At 48.7% G+C, this 16,870-nt stretch overlaps 1 long non-coding RNA gene across 3 annotated transcripts; it reads left to right on the forward strand.

Moving 5' to 3' along the window:
* The first annotated feature begins 61 nt into the window (after nucleotides 1-61).
* LOC308463879 lies at nucleotides 62-15,598 on the forward strand. Of its 3 annotated transcripts, none has more exons than XR_013979766.1 (4): nucleotides 62-212; nucleotides 10,007-10,207; nucleotides 11,520-11,630; nucleotides 12,984-13,782. It is a non-coding gene; the product is annotated as an uncharacterized lncRNA (long non-coding RNA). The 3 variants fall into 3 exon arrangements; XR_013979767.1 differs by lacking the exon at nucleotides 10,007-10,207 and adding an exon at nucleotides 14,292-15,598 and having other exon boundaries at nucleotides 63-212; nucleotides 12,984-13,609; XR_013979768.1 differs by lacking the exon at nucleotides 10,007-10,207 and having other exon boundaries at nucleotides 63-212.
* The last annotated feature ends 1,272 nt before the right edge of the window (nucleotides 15,599-16,870 follow it).

The following is a 16,870-nucleotide window of genomic DNA, read 5'->3' on the forward strand; positions in this document are numbered from 1 at the left end:
GCCCCGCCTCCTCTGGGGGGAGGAGGAGAGGGCGGGGCGGGGCGCGCAGGGGAGACGGGCCGGGGGACTTACTTCCGAGTAAGCCCAGCCGCACTCTTCCGGCAAGCCTGCGCGGGGGTGGAAAGGGAAGGGGCGGCGCGGGGCACGATGCTCCTGGCTGCAGCTGCTGCTGCAAAAGCCCATGCAGTTTCATGGGCGTAGCCAGGATTTAGGTAAGGGGGGGCAGACTTGATGTTAGGGGGAGCAGACCCTCACATGGTTAAGTGTTTGGTATTGATTTAATTGATTTGGAGGGAGCTGCCCATGGGCGTGGCCAGGATTTTGCTTGGGGGGGCAGGCTTTTGTTGGGGGGAAGGAACCTCAGATTTATATTGATTTTTACTGATTAGGGGGGCAGCTGCCCCCCCTGGCTATGCCCATGTGCCATTTCTCCATCAGCGGAAGCTTTGGGACCAGATTGCCCAACGTTGTCTTGCGCTCTGCGCTGGTGGTGGCAACTAGGTTCACCTGGGCTGCGTCCGGACAGGGCTGGTGCACCCATAAGCAGAGCCGTCTTACCCATAGGTGCTAGGGGTGCCGGGCACCAGGCCCAGAGCCCAGGGCCCAAGAGTTGAGTCTGGGGAAGAGCCCACCCGTCGGAGTGCTGGGCCTCAAGTTTGGGGGCAGCCAAGCCAGCAAGACGCTGAGGCGGCCGGCCGGCTCCACCCTCCTGTGTGCCTGGGACTGGGCAATGGGGGGGGGCAGGTGGATCTTTGCACTCTGGTACCGCCTATGCTTAAAACAGCCCTGCCTATAAGGCAAGGTGAGGCCACCGCCAGGGGCAGCAGATCCAGAAGCAGGTCTCTGTCCCCCCACCCTCATGTTCCAGATGTAGACCTTAGGTCACCCCATCTTCCCTGGAGGCATAGGCACCAACTCTGGGCTGAGCCCCCCCCCCCAGTCTTGAGGGGCGTGGCCTCATCAGGTGGTGGGGTCCTGTTGGGCTGTGCGGGGCCTCCCTGCAGCTGTGGTGGGCCTCACAGCCTCCTCCCACTGCGTGCATGCGCATCATGCATGTGATGACACACACGGATGCCGCCCCCTTCCAAAGCTAGGCAGAACCAGGCGCCTGTGCCTGGCAGGGAAGCGGAACTGCCGTTTTGTGGTTCACCTCAGGTGCCATTATGTCTTGGGCTGGTTCTGTGTGCCACATTTTATGAAGAAAAGGGAGCATGTCCAGAGTATGCTATGGGGTCTCGGAACCAAGATGAGAAATGGTTGAAAAAGTCGGGTATGATTAGCTGGAAGAGGAGAAGATGAAGAGACTTTTTAGTAGGTTTTCAAATATTTGAACGGTTGTTACGAATAAGATGGAGTGGGTTTGTTCATTTAAAGCACCTAGGAATTGTAGTTCACCTATCACAGAGTTACTTTTCCCAGCACCCTTAACAAACTACAGTTCCCAGGATTCTTTGGGGGCAAGCAGTGTGGAGACAGCCCTAGGAAGCTGGACTACTGCAGTATGGGGTCCGTGGGGACTGTCCATAGGGTGGAGGTTCCTCCTCCTTAGTCTCAGTGTCCTCATGGGCACCAGCAACTGCTGCTTCCGGCTTCTAAAACCACATGATTCTCCATGTGAGGGCAAGTAGTCCTTCAGCTATTCTCCTCTTAGGCAAGTTGAACAGAAATTTTACAGGGCTTCTGCACTTTGGAGGTATCAGTGGGTTCTTAATGCAGTTGCAGCCCTATTAAAAAAAACTGGGGAACTCCAGATGTTTTGCAGGAGGCATTCAAGCACATGCCAGACGTCTAAGCATGTGCAGTTAAAGTGGTTGAACACGCACAGCAAATTCACTTTTTAAAAGAAAATGGAAAAAGGAGGGGCAAATGCACTGAAAAGTGTGGGATGAACATATGATTAGTGGGAAGATGTATAAACACCGCAGATACAGATCAAGAGGAATACCCGTTGTCGTGTATGGCAGGACAAATACTCAGATATAGTCTAACCAGCATGTAAGCTTCCTGATAGCAAACCGGGAGGAATGATCACTAAACGGGTTTCTCTGGAGGAACTCTACCACAGGGGCATGGCCTTGGATCAGTAGTGTAGGGACAAATTCAGATGTACATTGTTCCTTCACACTCACAGGACAAATCCTGCACAGCCACCCACCCTTCTAAGATTATCCAACCTTCTAAAAGCATACAATAATCTTATAATTAGACAATAATAATTAGCAATGCATTGCAAAGTTCAGTGCAGATGTCCACGTGCTACTTTTAAGCCAAATCTGCTATTTCCTGCAGTGATGATTGGGCAAATGATTTGGAGTGCTACAGTATCTTCTTTCGGAGTGATTTAAGTTGTGTTTTCCTTGGCGCTTCTCCTGAAGCTAACGTACCTTGTGTTTTCAGTGTTCCTTAATACTTAGCTTTGGAGCATACAGAAGCATAGCTGTCAACCGTCCCTTATTTGGCGGGAAAGTCCCGCTGCTGTCCCTTATTGATGATGTCCCTTAAATTTTCTGGGTTTCAAAGGAAGCAGCCAGGGAGGAGGGAGGCTCCAACTGTGTTTTTTGGCTGCGTTGCTCACCCAATAAGGAGTCTAAGAACGACTGGGGGGTGGAGCTTGTATGCCTTGTGCCGATCAAATCGGCCGCGTTGCCCGGGGACTCGCCTTTGCTCAGCGCTTCCCAGCGGAGAGGTGACGGTGGTTTTCCTTGAGGCTTGAGGCCTCGTTTGGCTGCTGGCTGGGCTTTCTGCCTTTGGCTCGGAGGGCTCAGAAGTTGAACATACCTGTGCTCGGAAAATCCCTTATTTTGGCTGCTGATCCCTTATTTTCGAGGCTGCTTTTCAAATCTGTAAGTTGACAGCTATGTACAGAAGGACTTCTCGGTGTCCTTCCTGCGCGTCTTCTCCAAAGTGACCCTAGGAGTCAATACTTTGTGGCTGACTCACTTCCTTTCATCATCATTGACTCCAATCAGCAGAAAGGGCGAGAGGGTTTCTCTCTCTTTTTTTTTAAATGATATTTATTAAAGTTTCAGAAAGAAAGAATCACATCCACACAAAAGAAAAATTCAAAAAGAAAAAGAAAAATACACAATGCAAAATACAGAAAGAAAAAGAAAAAACAGTTAAAAACAATTCCATCTTTTCATCACTACTTTTAGATTTACTTGTTTCCCGGACCTCCTCATACCTCCCTCTTTTGTATTCCAATTCAGTTTGTTAGTCCAGCAATTCCTTTATCCCAATCCTTAATCTTAATATAATATAACATTAAATTTTTACCTGTTAAAAACCAATTTTTCCATTCTTTTAACCTTTTTAATCCTAATCCTTAATCTTGATATATTTATAACTTTAAAGCCTGTACAGCTAGAAGCCACTTAATTTCAATCCAACATCACTCTAACATTCATAAATTTTGCAATATTTCTGTAAATAGTCTTTGAATTTTTTCCAATCTTCTTCCACCGACTCTTCTCCCTGGTCACGGATTCTGCCAGTCATTTCCGCCAATTCCATGTAGTCCATCATTTTCATCTGCCATTCCTCCAGTGTGGGTAGCTCTTGTGTCTTCCAATACTTTGCGATAAGTATTCTTGCTGCAGTTGTAGCATACATAAAGAAAGTTCTATCCTTTTTTAACACCAGTTGGCCGACTATGCCCAGGAGGAAGGCCTCTGGTTTCTTCAAGAAGGTATATTTAAATACCTTTTTTAATTCATTATTGTGATGGGATGATGAGCTGCTTGTGCGTAAAATCGTATCCCCTCAGAGTTTGTTCAAGTCCACAAACCTCTGTCTGTGACGGAGCCCCTCAGACATGGCTCCTCTAGTCACTAGCAGATTCCGACAGTGGTTGCTTTCGGAATCGCTTCCAACATAAAAGCTCCTTAACGGAAACACGTCTTCTGGACTCTCTGCGTGACAGTTTCCGGCGAGGAGTGGGTGTCCCTACAGGAGGTCCTGAAACCTCCCCACTGTTTTCGCTGGAAGTGTCTCTGAGCCATCCCTCCAGCTCACTTTCCCTCAGCTCAGCTCCTCTCCCCCTACTGGTTCCCTCTTCAGCTGCTGAGTCTCTCCCAACCTGTGTGAGCCCTTTCACCTCCCTTCCTTCCGATGGCAGTTCCCTGACATCCACCTCCCCTCCAGGGCCCCCTTCACCCCCTCTCGCCCCCTCCTCTACGGGCGGTGAGGAGGCAAAGCCCCGGAATGAACTTCCTTCATCTTCCGATGTCTCGAACACTTCTCTCCCCCTGTTGCAGTTCCTGGTCTCGAAGTACTCCTCCTCCTCAGAGTCCATCTCCCCTTCCCCTTCCGAGTCCGGGAATCCTTCCAACTCCTCCTCCTCATCGGTGGTCCCAAAGTATTCCCTCCGGAACCTCTCCACAGGCTGAGGTTTCCTTGGGAACCTTTGATGGAACGTTTCTATCAATACCTCGTCATTGATATCTTCTGCCATTACCCAAGTGTTTTCTGACTCCGGTTCTCCTTCCCACGCTACCAAATACTCCACCTGACCCCCCTTCCACCTGGCGTCGAGGATTTCTGCCACATGGCTGCTGCATTCTCTTTCTTCTATGACCGGTCCCCGAGTGGCCATCCCTTCTTGTCCCCCCTCATACGGTGACAGTAACGACCTGTGAAATACTGGGTGCAGTTTCATGTGGTTGGGTAACCGGAGCCTGAAAGCCACTGGATTGACCTGTTGAATGACCTCAAAGGGACCCAACCTCCTGGGTCTTAATTTCTTACAACCTCCTTTGAACGGCAACCCTTGGGTTGACAGCCACACCCTATCTCCCACCCTTATGGTTTCACCTTCCCTTCGGTTCTTGTCTGCCTGCCTCTTGTATTCTTCCTTCGCCCTTTCTAAGTTGAGTTGGAGCTGACGATGGATTGCTTCCATTTCTTCTACAAAATGCTCGGCTGCCGGGACGCTCCATCTCTCCCCTTCTCCCCCTGGGAAAGCCCTGGGATGACACCCATAATTAGCCAAGAAGGGGCTCATCCCTGTGGACACATTCTCGGCATTGTTGTAGGCAAATTCCGCCAGCGCCAACTTTTCTACCCAGTCATTCTCTCTGTCATTGACATAACACCTCAGGTATTGCTGGAGGACACCGTTTGCTCTTTCCGCCTGCCCGTTGGTTTCAGGGTGCCGGGCAGTCGAAAAGTTGACCTCCACCTGCAGTAAGCTCATGAGCTTCCTCCAGAACCTGGAAGTAAATTGTTTTCCTCGGTCTGAGACCACCCTCAATGGCACCCCGTGCAACCTAAAAATGTGTTCTACAAATAACTTCGCTGTCTCTTCCGCCGTGACTGCATGCGAGCAGGCTACAAAGTGGCACATCTTTGTTAGTAGGTCTACCACCACCATGATGGCTGTTTTCCCCTTGGACTTCGGCAGATCAGTCATAAAATCTATCGACACTGCCTCCCAAGGTCGTTCTGGGGTTGGTAAGGGTTCTAATAGCCCCGCCGGCGCCCGCCGCTCCCCTTTGGCTCGCTGGCATTGCTCGCACCCTCTTACATACTCCCGTACATCTTCCCTCACCTTAGGCCACCAAAATTCCCTGGTGACCAACCACATGGTTTTGTGTTGTCCAAAATGCCCCGCCGTGGGGCTGTCGTGCAACTGCTTGAGTACCCTCCCCCTTAAGTCTCCTTCAGGGATATACAGTGCCCCTTTGTAATACAAAGCTCCATTTCTTTCCTCGAAACCCCCTGGTTCCTCTCCCTCACCCCTAAGACCTCTGAGCTTATTCTGGGCGTATTCATCATTCTCTGTTTCCTCTACCAGTTCTCTTTGTCCCACCAATGCCGCCCCACACACCCAGCGGTCCTCTGGAATGACATGTCTCTCTTCGGGTGCTCCCTCCCCCTCCAAATATTCAGGTTTGCGTGAGAGAGCGTCCGCCCTAATGTTCTCTGGGCCTGGCACGTAACAAATCTCAAAGTTAAATTTGGAGAACTCCTGGGCCCATCTCACTTGCCGTTGGTTGAGCACTCGTGCCGTCCTCCAATACTCTAGGTTCTTGTGGTCAGTGCACACTTGCACCTTATGTTGTGCGCCAATTAGCAGGTGCCTCCATCTCCGGAACGCCTCATGAATGGTTAGTAGTTCTCGGTCATACACCGTGTAGTTCCTCTCGGATTTGTTCAGCTTTCGCGAAAAAAAGGCACACGGTCTCCACTCTGACTCCTCCTTCCCTGGCTGCAGAAGCACCGCCCCAATCGCTCTGTCTGATGCGTCAGTTTCCACTCTCATCGGTTTTTGTAAATCCACATGCAGGAGTTGTTGTTCCGAGGCGAAGGCCCTTTTTAGTTCCTCAAATGCTCGCTCCGCCTCCTCAGTCCAAACGAACTTCTTCTTACTGCTGAGACAGTCCGTAATGGGCGCCGTCAGGTGGGCAAAGTTTCGGATGAACTTACGATAGAAGTTCCCAAATCCTAGGAACCTCTGCACATCCTTCCTTGTTTTGGGTGTTTTCCATTCCAACACCGCCTGGACCTTGCCGGGATCCATGGCCAATCCCTTGTCTGACAGGCGATACCCCAGGAATTCCACCTCCTTGGTATGAAACTGACACTTCTCCAGTTTCACCCACAGCTGGTTGGCTTGCAGCCTGCTCAACACTTCTCTGACGTCTCTCACATGCTGCTCCTCATTCTCAGAATACACCAACACGTCGTCTAAGAAGGCCACACAATTCTTGTAAAGCAAAGGCCCCAGGACGTGGTTCATAAACGATTGAAAGCACGCGGAGCCTCCTTGTAGGCCGAAGGGCATAACTAAATATTCAAATGCCCCCAAAGGGGTGAACATGGTGGTTTTCCATTCATCCCCCTTCCTTATTCGTATCAGGTTGTACGCCCCCCTTAGGTCCAGTTTAGTAAAAATCTTTCCCTTCCTGACCCTTGTCAAAATGTCGTCAATCCTGGGCATAGGGAAGGCCACTGGTTCTGACACTGCGTTCAAGGCCCTGAAGTCACACACCAGCCTCGGCTTGTCCGTGTTTTTTTTATCCACAAAAAACACTGGGCTGCCCCCCACCGCCCTGGACTCTCTGATGAACCCTCTCTTCAGGTTCTTGTCAATGAACTCCCTTAGCTCCTGCATCTCTCTGTCTGACATGGCGTACAGCTTGCCTACAGGGAGCTGTGCCCCAGGGAGTAAATTGATTTGACAGTCAAAGGGTCTATGCGGGGGTAGTTGGTCAGCTTCCCTTTCGCTGAAGACGTCGCGGAGATCTGCGTATTGTCGTGGTACCTTCACGTTCTCCGTTACTTCAGTCCCTGCTAGGGTGGCTTGGGCCCCTGCCAAACCCTTTCCCTCTTTGCAGTGTTCTAAGCAATGTGCTGAACCAAAAGAAACCACTCTCTGATGCCAGCCCACCAGCGGATCATGTAACGCTAGCCAGCTCATCCCCAATATAATGGGAGCTCCTCCCAAGGTGGCCACATTAAACGCTATCAGTTCGGTGTGCCTTGCCACCTTCATTATCATTGGGACGGTCTGCAAGCTGACTTCTCCTCCCAACAGCTCCCTGCCATCGATCGTGGTCACCTGCAGGGGGTTGCTTAAAGGGATCGTCTGTATCTGGTGTTCAGCTGCAAACTCTTTGCTCATGAAATTGCAGGAGCTGCCTGAGTCCAACAGCGCCTTTATCTTTAGAGGGTGTCCGTTTGGCAGCTCTAGCGCCACTTCTATCACTAGGGCGGGTTTAGGAGGTTCTGGCGTGGGCACTTTCACTGCTCTTTGGCCTGGCTGCTGTGCCCCGACGGTGGCAGCCAGGCGTTGGCTTTTACTTGCTCCGGTATTTCTTCCTCTCTTCCCTCCACAGCTCCTACCATCCCTTGCCATTCCTTCCTCTGGGGGCAGACTCTGGCAAAGTGACCTGGCTGTTGGCAGAGATAGCATTTCCGGGCGCCTTTTCCCTCCTTCTTTCCCCCCTCACTGGGCTTTGAAACTGCGCGCGCGCGCGCTGTTCCAATTTCCATCGGCTCTGCCGGCGGGAAAGTTGGCTCTGGAATGTCTGGAATGCGGAACTCCTTCCAACGTTTCCCCTTCCCTTCCCGCCTCTCCAATACTCTCGCCTCCTGGCGCGCTCCTATGGTCAGCGCTGATTTGGTCAGCTGGTCCATAGACTCCGCCCTGGGCGTCCGGGAAAGTTCGTCTTTCACAGCCGAAGAAAGCCCTTCTTCAAAGAGCATTTGAATGGGTTCCGCCGATAGATCCCACCCCAATTTATGGATCAACATGGTGAACTCAGTCCAGTACTCACGGACAGATCGGCTCCCCTGTTTGCAAGCCATTAACTGTCTGCGCACCACTCCCTGTTCAATATCGCTGGAAAACATCAGATCCATGGCGCGAAAGAACTTCATCGTGTCCTTTAGGACGTCACTATTCGCTGCCATCAGGGGTCTAACCCAGTCTCTCGCCCCCTTTTCAAGATGCCCAATCACGAAAGCCACTCGTGATTCCTCGTCAGGGAATTCATCAAACTGCAGATTGAGGGCATATTGCATCTCTGTCCGAAAGCCATGATAGTCTTTGGGCTCCCCCCCAAACTTCTGCACCAATCCTGGTACCTTTCTGGCGAGCTGGGTGGCTTTCCCCTTTTTGTCTGCATCCTGAGCCCTCCTCTCCTCAAGCCTCGCCGTCTGCAGCGCTAGCTGGACCTCCAACACCCGGTACCTTTCTTCCAGGCTTGGACCCGCTCCAGCTCCTGCTTCTCCGGTTCCGGCTGGGTTGCTCATGATGCCTTCTCCTGCACAAGCTGCTTTCAAAGACTGTCGGAATGCTGTGATGGGATGATGAGCTGCTTGTGCGTAAAATCGTATCCCCTCAGAGTTTGTTCAAGTCCACAAACCTCTGTCTGTGACGGAGCCCCTCAGACATGGCTCCTCTAGTCACTAGCAGATTCTGACAGTGGTTGCTTTCGGAATCGCTTCCAACATAAAAGCTCCTTAACGGAAACACGTCTTCTGGACTCTCTGCGTGACAGTTTCCGGCGAGGAGTGGGTGTCCCTACAGGAGGTCCTGAAACCTCCCCACTGTTTTCGCTGGAAGTGTCTCTGAGCCATCCCTCCAGCTCACTTTCTCTCCCCCTACTGGTTCCCTCTTCAGCTGCTGAGTCTCTCCCAACCTGTGTGAGCCCTTTCACCTCCCTTCCTTCCGATGGCAGTTCCCTGACAATTATATATCATCTCCCAGAAAGCCTTAATCTTTGGGCACGTCCACCAAAGGTGAAAAAATGTACCTTCAGTTTCTTTACATTTCCAACATTTATTATCAGGCAAATGGTAGATTTTTGCAAGCTTCTCATTCAGTGGTTAAAAAGCTCTCCTTTCATGCCGGCCTGGTGGCTCTAGGATGCTGGAAACAGGGCCCCTGCCACAGAAATAGAAATGGGACTTTAAGCCCATCCCGCAACCCTGTGGCACTACACCTCAGCCTAAGATTATATGTCAAAGGAACATACATCATCAGACACTCTGTTCTAGAGGCAACTTCCCAAAGGTCCATTTGAACCACATTTGCTTTGCTCGTCGCTTTAAGACATACACTGCTTTCCATCTCTGCTCAGGGTCTGGAAAATATTACATGTTCCTTTTTGGCAGTGATGAAATAAACAACAATTCACTCTGGACTTGGTAGCTGCTTAATTTCGCTGCAAAGCAATTATGGAGGCTAATGGATTCCTTGCAGGGTTTGCACTCTTAGGATCTGTGCTGTTAACGACAGTGTTTGAGGTTTATCTTCCTGTCTGTTTGACCTCATAAGAAAAAATCCTACCAGATTTCATCATGTTTAATTATTAAAGTAACCCTTTGGGATGCCAGTTAGGATTTTGGACATGACTTTGGGTAAGTGCTTCTCTTGGTGTTAATTAGAAAAGCTGATTGCCAAAGAACCTCCAGCACAAATAGCTACTGTTATCTAACAGCCTGCACATGGGATTGATACTTAGACACTGAAGACAACTTACTTTTCCATCTTTTGCAGGTTAGGTCAGAATGAGGCCCCACTGAATCCTTTCCTCCCTGGAAAGGGTGCATAGAATGGCAACCTTACAGAGCTGCTCTGCCCCTTTCTTCCCAAGCACTTTGTCATTGAGTCTCTTTAACACCTGTTAAATTTTAGAGGGCCTGTTTCTGTTTGCATTGGGGCAGGAAGCCTTGCAGCACCTGTGGCTTTGCTAAAGAGGTACAAAGCTCCCTTCCTTTTTTTATCCAGAAACTTTGTACTTGTCTTATTACGTAAGATGACTTTTCTGTGTGGTATCTGAAGAAGTGTGCATGCACACGAAAGCTTATACCCAGAACAAACTTAGTTGGTCTCTAAGGTGCTACTGGACAATCTTTTATTTATTTCGACTATGTAGTATGGTTACTGGCCAACCCAATCTCTGCTGAGCAGTGTATGAGATACCAAGGGTATTGGCACTTAACTAGGGTTTAATCCATGGGTAGGCAAACTAAGGCCCGGAGGCCGGATCAGGCCCAATTGCCTTCTAAATCCGGCCCGCGGACGGTCGGGGAATCAGCGTGTTTTTACATGAGTAGAATCTGTCATTTTATTTAAAATGCACCTCTGGGTTATTTGTGGGGAACAGGAATTTGTTCATTTTCTTTTTTTCCAAAATACAGTCCGGCCCCTGCTGACCCCTTTAATCTTCAGAAGATTAAGGCACAATAGAGGCTATAGTGTCTTTATGAAACATGGTGTATTTACACATATTTACAACCTGAAGCCTTCAGTGAAGGGGCGTGCAGAACATTGCAGCCAAAGAGTGTTTCTTGTTGCTTCTCCCATAACTCCAGCCAACTGGAAGCAGAAGCCAACCATGCTCCCAGTCTCTCTTGAGTATGGTCTCTCCCAGCCAACCCACATGGAGTTCTCCCCTGCTGCTTCTTTCCAGAACCCCTTGCCAAATGCAAATCCCGCTTCCATTTACATCATTGCTTTCTGTGAGCCTGGAAACCTCCTCCTCCTGTCTCTGCCTGCTAAAAATTTGCGTTGTCAATTGCCCAAATACTTCCCTTAATACTCTGAATATTACTCCTAATATTTCCCTTAATACTCCAAATATTTGTTACATTATAACATCTACTAATTTAATAATTTAGGGGGATTCCCCCCACCAAAGCTCATAAAAGTATGCTACAGGAAGGAAGGCATCCTCATGTCTTGTGGAGAAGGTTGCTTGCTCTTAGAATAAATGGCAAAATAGTGATATACCTAGGAAGCTGCTTTAGCGAGTCAGACCATTGGTCAGTTTAGCTCAGTATTGTCTATAGTGACTGGCTTTCTATCTCTGGGATTTCAGATGGTCTTTCTTTCCTAGCCCTACCTGGATATTAAAATGGGTTTTTTCCATGCAAAGCAGGTGCTCTACTACTGAGATATGGCCCACCTCTAAACCTGGGAATTATGGGTTTTCGGCTATGTGTAAAAGGAGATTGGAATGCTCTCCCTTTAGAAATGTTGCTTAATGAAGAATATTCTTACTTGTTAGAGAAACAAGGACGTGAAAATGAAGGGAGGCATGGAAACAAGATGGAATAGCAGTCCCCTAAAAGTTCTGAAGAAACATCCATACTCGGGAGGAACAAGGCACCCTGAGCAGGTTGGTGGGATGGCAAGGTAACAGCGACTTGCCTTCTTTTGTGACATCTCTTGCTGCCGTCTTAAAATTCACTATCCCAGGGGTGTCTAGGGTGGGAGTCTGAGTATGTGTCAGAGAGGAGAGAGCAGAGGAGGCTTTTGTTTATTTTATTTATCTTGCTGCTTATAATCTGTTTAGATCTTGGTTTACTTTGTTACTTATACCTTGTTTGTTCATAGAATCATAGAGTTGGAAGAGACCACAAGGGCCATCGAGTCCAACCCCCTGCCAAGCAGGAAACACCATCAGAGCACTCCTGACATATGGTTGTCAAGCCTCTGCTTAAAGACCTCCAAAGAAGAAGACTCCACCACACTCCTTGGCAGCAAATTCCACTGTCGAACAGCTCTTACTGTCAGGAAGTTCTTCCTAATGTTTAGGTGGAATCTTCTTTCTTGTAGTTTGGATCCATTGCTCCGTGTCCGCTTCTCTGGAGCAGCAGAAAACAACCTTTCTCCCTCCTCTATGTGACATCCTTTTATATATTTGAACATGGCTATCATATCACCCCTTAACCTCCTCTTCTCCAGGCTAAACATGCCCAGCTCTCTTAGCCGTTCCTCATAAGGCATCGTTTCCAGGCCTTTGACCATTTTGGTTGCCCTCCTCTGGACCCGTTCCAGTTTGTCAGTGTCCTTCTTGAACTGTGGTGCCCAGAACTGGACACAGTACTCCAGGTGAGGTCTGACCAGAGCAGAATACAGTGGGACTATTACTTCCCTTGATCTAGATGCTATACTCCTATTGATGCAGCCCAGAATTGCATTGGCTTTTTTAGCTGCCGCGTCACACTGTTGGCTCATGTCAAGTTTGTGGTCAACCAAGACTCCTAGATCCTTTTCACATGTACTGCTCTCAAACCAGGTGTCACCCATCTTGTATTTGTGCCTCTCATTTTTTTTGCCCAAGTGCATGTTTTTGTCCTTTCTTTTAGACAGATATTTAGAGATGAAGTCATGTTACTAAAGTGGGTATTTTAGATTAGAGTCTTGCAAGTTGTCTGGGGTGGGGGGACGACTCCCACTTTGTCAAACTGCTGGAAAACAGAAAGGAAAGGAAGAGTGTGGTCACGGCTTCCCTGGAGTTAGACCGTGCATTGCCGAAGATGCTTGTGCACTACAGGGTCTCATGGAACTGGCAGATCATGCAGGAGGTTTCTGCATAGTGAAGTGTCTGAGGAGGAGCATAAAGATTGAGAAGGCATTGCTGGGGGAGTGAGAATATGGAGAGGTTTGATAAGGTTGATACAGTAATGCTAAAAATCCGTAATCTGTTCTCTCTCCCTCCTTTCCACATCCTCTCCTGAATCTACAGATCCATCTCTATGAAAATGATCTTCGCCATCAGGATCACCAAGAAATCTTTAAATTGATGCTGAGGAGCCTTCTTTCAGAGGCCCCAACCATCAAGACATTACCGTGCATGTTGACGTGAACGTGTTGATGGCGTGACATTACGTCTCATTTCAGCAGAGCGGCTCACCCCTCCAACCCGTGTTTTGTCAGCAGAATCACCCACTGTTCACCCCTTGGGTCCTTCCACTGCCGGCAGGCAAGCTGAACACCCTGGAGACTTCGGGACAAGCATGCTTCATGACGGGTTGTGGTCTGTGCTCCTGTTTTCTCGAGACAGACGAAGTTGCAAGATGAGAGAAAAAGGGGGAGCACCTGAAGGCGAAGGTGCCCCAACGCCCAAGTGGGGTTCTTAGGAGGCAAAAGTTCCAGGCGGCACAACAAGGGGTTTCCCCTCCTCAAATTTGAACAAAACTGAGAACTGAGCAAAGAGTAGAGGGGAAAACCTCAGCGCTCTGAACGAAAAGCACTCTCACTTGCCAACATCTTGAAACCCGAGTGAACAGCACTGGTCTACTCTGCAAAAATAGGGAATTAAAAATCAACCAACTGCATCCCAATAACAAGCAAAAAGCAAGGAGCAAAGAGGTACGTGAAGGGGATGGCAGCAACCACAAAACAACAACGAAAAGCGTGAGGGAAGGATTAAGGTGGGTCTACCTCAATGCGGTTGTTAAACTGTAAAACTACGCTGTGAAAATGCAGAAGATGCTTATGCACTACTGCAGGGGTCGGCAACGTGCGGCCCATGGGCCGGATGCAGCCCATGGACTGTTTTTCTGGCCCACAAGCCGCCCCCAAACCCAGCCGCCCACCTGGCGAGTCCCCCGCATGCTGCACTAAACCAGCGTGGCGTGGGGACTCGCCGAGTGGTGCCAGAAATTGTGTCTGCGCATGTGCAGATACCAGAAATCATGTCTGCGCATGCCCAGATGTTGGAAATCACGCCTGTGCAGAAGCGATTTTCGGCCTCTGGGCATGTGCAGAAGCAATTTCCAGCATTGTGCCGCACCAGTCTGGCCCACGGACAATCTCCGTGGGAGTGATCCAGCCCATGGCTGGTAAACCTTGTCAACCCCTTCACTACAGGGTCTCATGAAACTGGCAGATCATGCAGGAGGTTTCTGCATAGTGAAGTGTCTGAGGAGGAGCATAAAGATTGAGAAGGCATTTCTGGGGGAGTGAGAATATGGAGAGGTTTGATAAGGTTGATACAGTAGTGCTAAAAATCCATAATCTGTTCTCTCTCCCTTCTTTCCTGAATCTACAGATCCAACTGTATGAAAATGATCTTTGCCATCAGGATCACCAAGAAATATTTAAATTGATTCTGAGGGGCCTCCTTTCAGAGGCCCCAACCATCAAGACATTACCATGCATGTTGAGGTGAATGTGTTGATGGTGTGATGTTACGTCTCATTTCAGCAGAGCCGGCAGGGAGGCTCACCCATCGTTCAGTCCTTGGGCCTTTCCACTGCCGGCAGGCAAAGCTGAACACCCTGGAACAGCACTAGCCCACATATCTGGCAAGGGATCTCTCTCTCCTGGTGTGCAAGAGGGATGGTGGTCTTGATTCTGAGGGGCTTTTTCCTCCTATAGAGCTGAGCCTTTGCATGATAACAAGCTGAGGAGAAGAGGAGCCTGGCTGTCAGCAGCATCCAATATCTGCTGGCATGTGCAGGGAAGTTTCCCAACCTGATCTTATGCATCTCACCTTCATTCGCTTATTTCAAATAGTTTGAGGACAAATGACACCAGAGGTGGGTGTAGCATGGTCTCCCCATGGGGCCATGATGGTTCAGGTGGCATTTTTTGCCCTCCCTCTTGGACAACTCCCATCATCCCTGACCACTGGTCCTGTTAGCTAGGGATGATGGAAGTTGTAGTCCCAAAACATCTGGAGGGCCGATTTTGCCTATGCCTGCCATAGAGTTTCCTTTGAGGTAAAGGAGTGGAGCTGAACATCTGGATCTCACTTAGTTCTGCTTTGGATTTCTCTTGTACCAACTCTCTGGGTTGGGATGTACGTGTCCAAAAACAAAGGACCTGATTTTCTTGTCTCAGCAGTTGGTATCCATTAAAGATACCTTCTTTCCAGAACTGGCCTGGCTGTGCCCCTGAAACAGAAGCTAAGATCCCCATGTGGAACTCAGAATGAACTGACAGGCCTCACTTTCCACACTAAAGCCATCACCTGTAGCTTAACTGGGACCTGAGGACAGCCTGCTTCACAGCTGTAACATGGAGTCTTGAAATCCCAGTCTTTCACCATGGCCAAAAAGCAGGGAGGGGATGGGGAGGCAGTTGCCAGCTGCTGTGTCAATGTTCAGGTTTTTGTATGAAAATACAATGAACTCAGTTCTGATGTTGCAAATAAATCATTGGGGTGAGCAGGTGCTTAGAGGCACTCTGTTCTTATAGCTATCTGTGTATGTTTGCTCCCACTCTGTGCATCAGTTTTGCACCTGGTTTGGGTTGGAACATGGGGGGGGGGGGGGAGTTACAGTAAAATACAAAGCCAAGCCTGAAGTCTGCCCATCCCTGTTAGGAAGAATAAACTGTATCAAGTGTTATAAATAGCAATATGCTGTTTGACTCATCTGCTTTTGTGTGCCTGTATAATTAGTGGCGCAGACACTCTCTGTGGGTCTGAGCTTGGGAAGCCTAAAGGAACAGAACGTCGTGAGGAGCAACTGGATGAGGGGAAAAATTGAATACCACAAATTGACTTGCAATAACAAACCTCTGAAGAGTGGGAGGGGCAAAGCCCAGGGTGAGCAGGCAGATTTCTCCTTTTTCCAGTCTTTGAGTCCTCATTAAAAGTAATCAGCATTTAAGTGCAAATTTCTCCTAATATCCACATTTTTGCAAACCAATTCCCCCTAATGCAACACAAGTTTGAATATTATTTTCATGAACATACAGCATACACATTGGTGGGCTTTGCTGGCCCTTGCAAGGGCAGCAGATCTCACAGGGCCTCCCGGCAGCAGGTCTTGCCAGGCTGCGTGTTCAGTTTGGGTTTTTTTGAATGGGGCTATACATTTAAACAAAATAAACAAACAAGCCACACCCCGCCAGCAGTTGCTTCTGAGCAATTCCAAATAAAATGAACGGGAGCCGTGCAAAAGCCCAGTCATATGCCGTGGGGGTGGGGACTCGATTTCTTTCTTTGTGGTTCTGCTAATGGAGGCTGATCTGGCGATTACTTAAGACAAGTGGCTCAGGTTAATGGGAAGGAAAGTATTGGCTGGGGAAGAAGAGATTGATGAGAAAGGCAAGATTAATTCTTGCTGCGCAGTCTGGGGTCAGCAGGATAGCGAAGATATAGTGCATGGAAAATTGAGCGCTGGTCTTTCCATTACTGATATTAAAAGGTTCCAGGCAAGCATTAGGCATACATCTGGAAATAATCTGCTGTTTTGCACAGGGAAGTGCTTTGGTGTGTGTGGACCTCTCAGGTCTCTGCTTGAGGCTTCTGCGTTCATTCCTCCCCCTCCTTTCTACCACAGGTGCCCAAATTAGGAGGGGGAGGAATCATTCCATTTTGGTTTCTCATTAAGTTCAGTTCTCCACAAAAGCTTGAGATTTTTTAAAAAGTCCTCATGAAGATTTGTCAGCATTTTTGTGCATGTTTCTTCCAATATACATATTTTGGTGTGCTATTTTGCCCAATATACAAATTTTTGCAAGCGATGTCCCCATCATATAATTCATTTTTGTTACGCAGAGTTGGCAAAGTTAACAGATAAACTTCGTGAAAAAGACAATAGTGATTTTGAAAAATAATGGGAACCTTTTACATCATATTTGCAGAAGCAACAAAAAAACATAGAACCATTGGCAGGA

The sequence above is a fragment of the Podarcis pityusensis genome, assembly GCF_964106645.2.
Source record: "Podarcis pityusensis genome assembly, chromosome: 15".
Taxonomy (NCBI): domain Eukaryota; kingdom Metazoa; phylum Chordata; class Lepidosauria; order Squamata; family Lacertidae; genus Podarcis; species Podarcis pityusensis.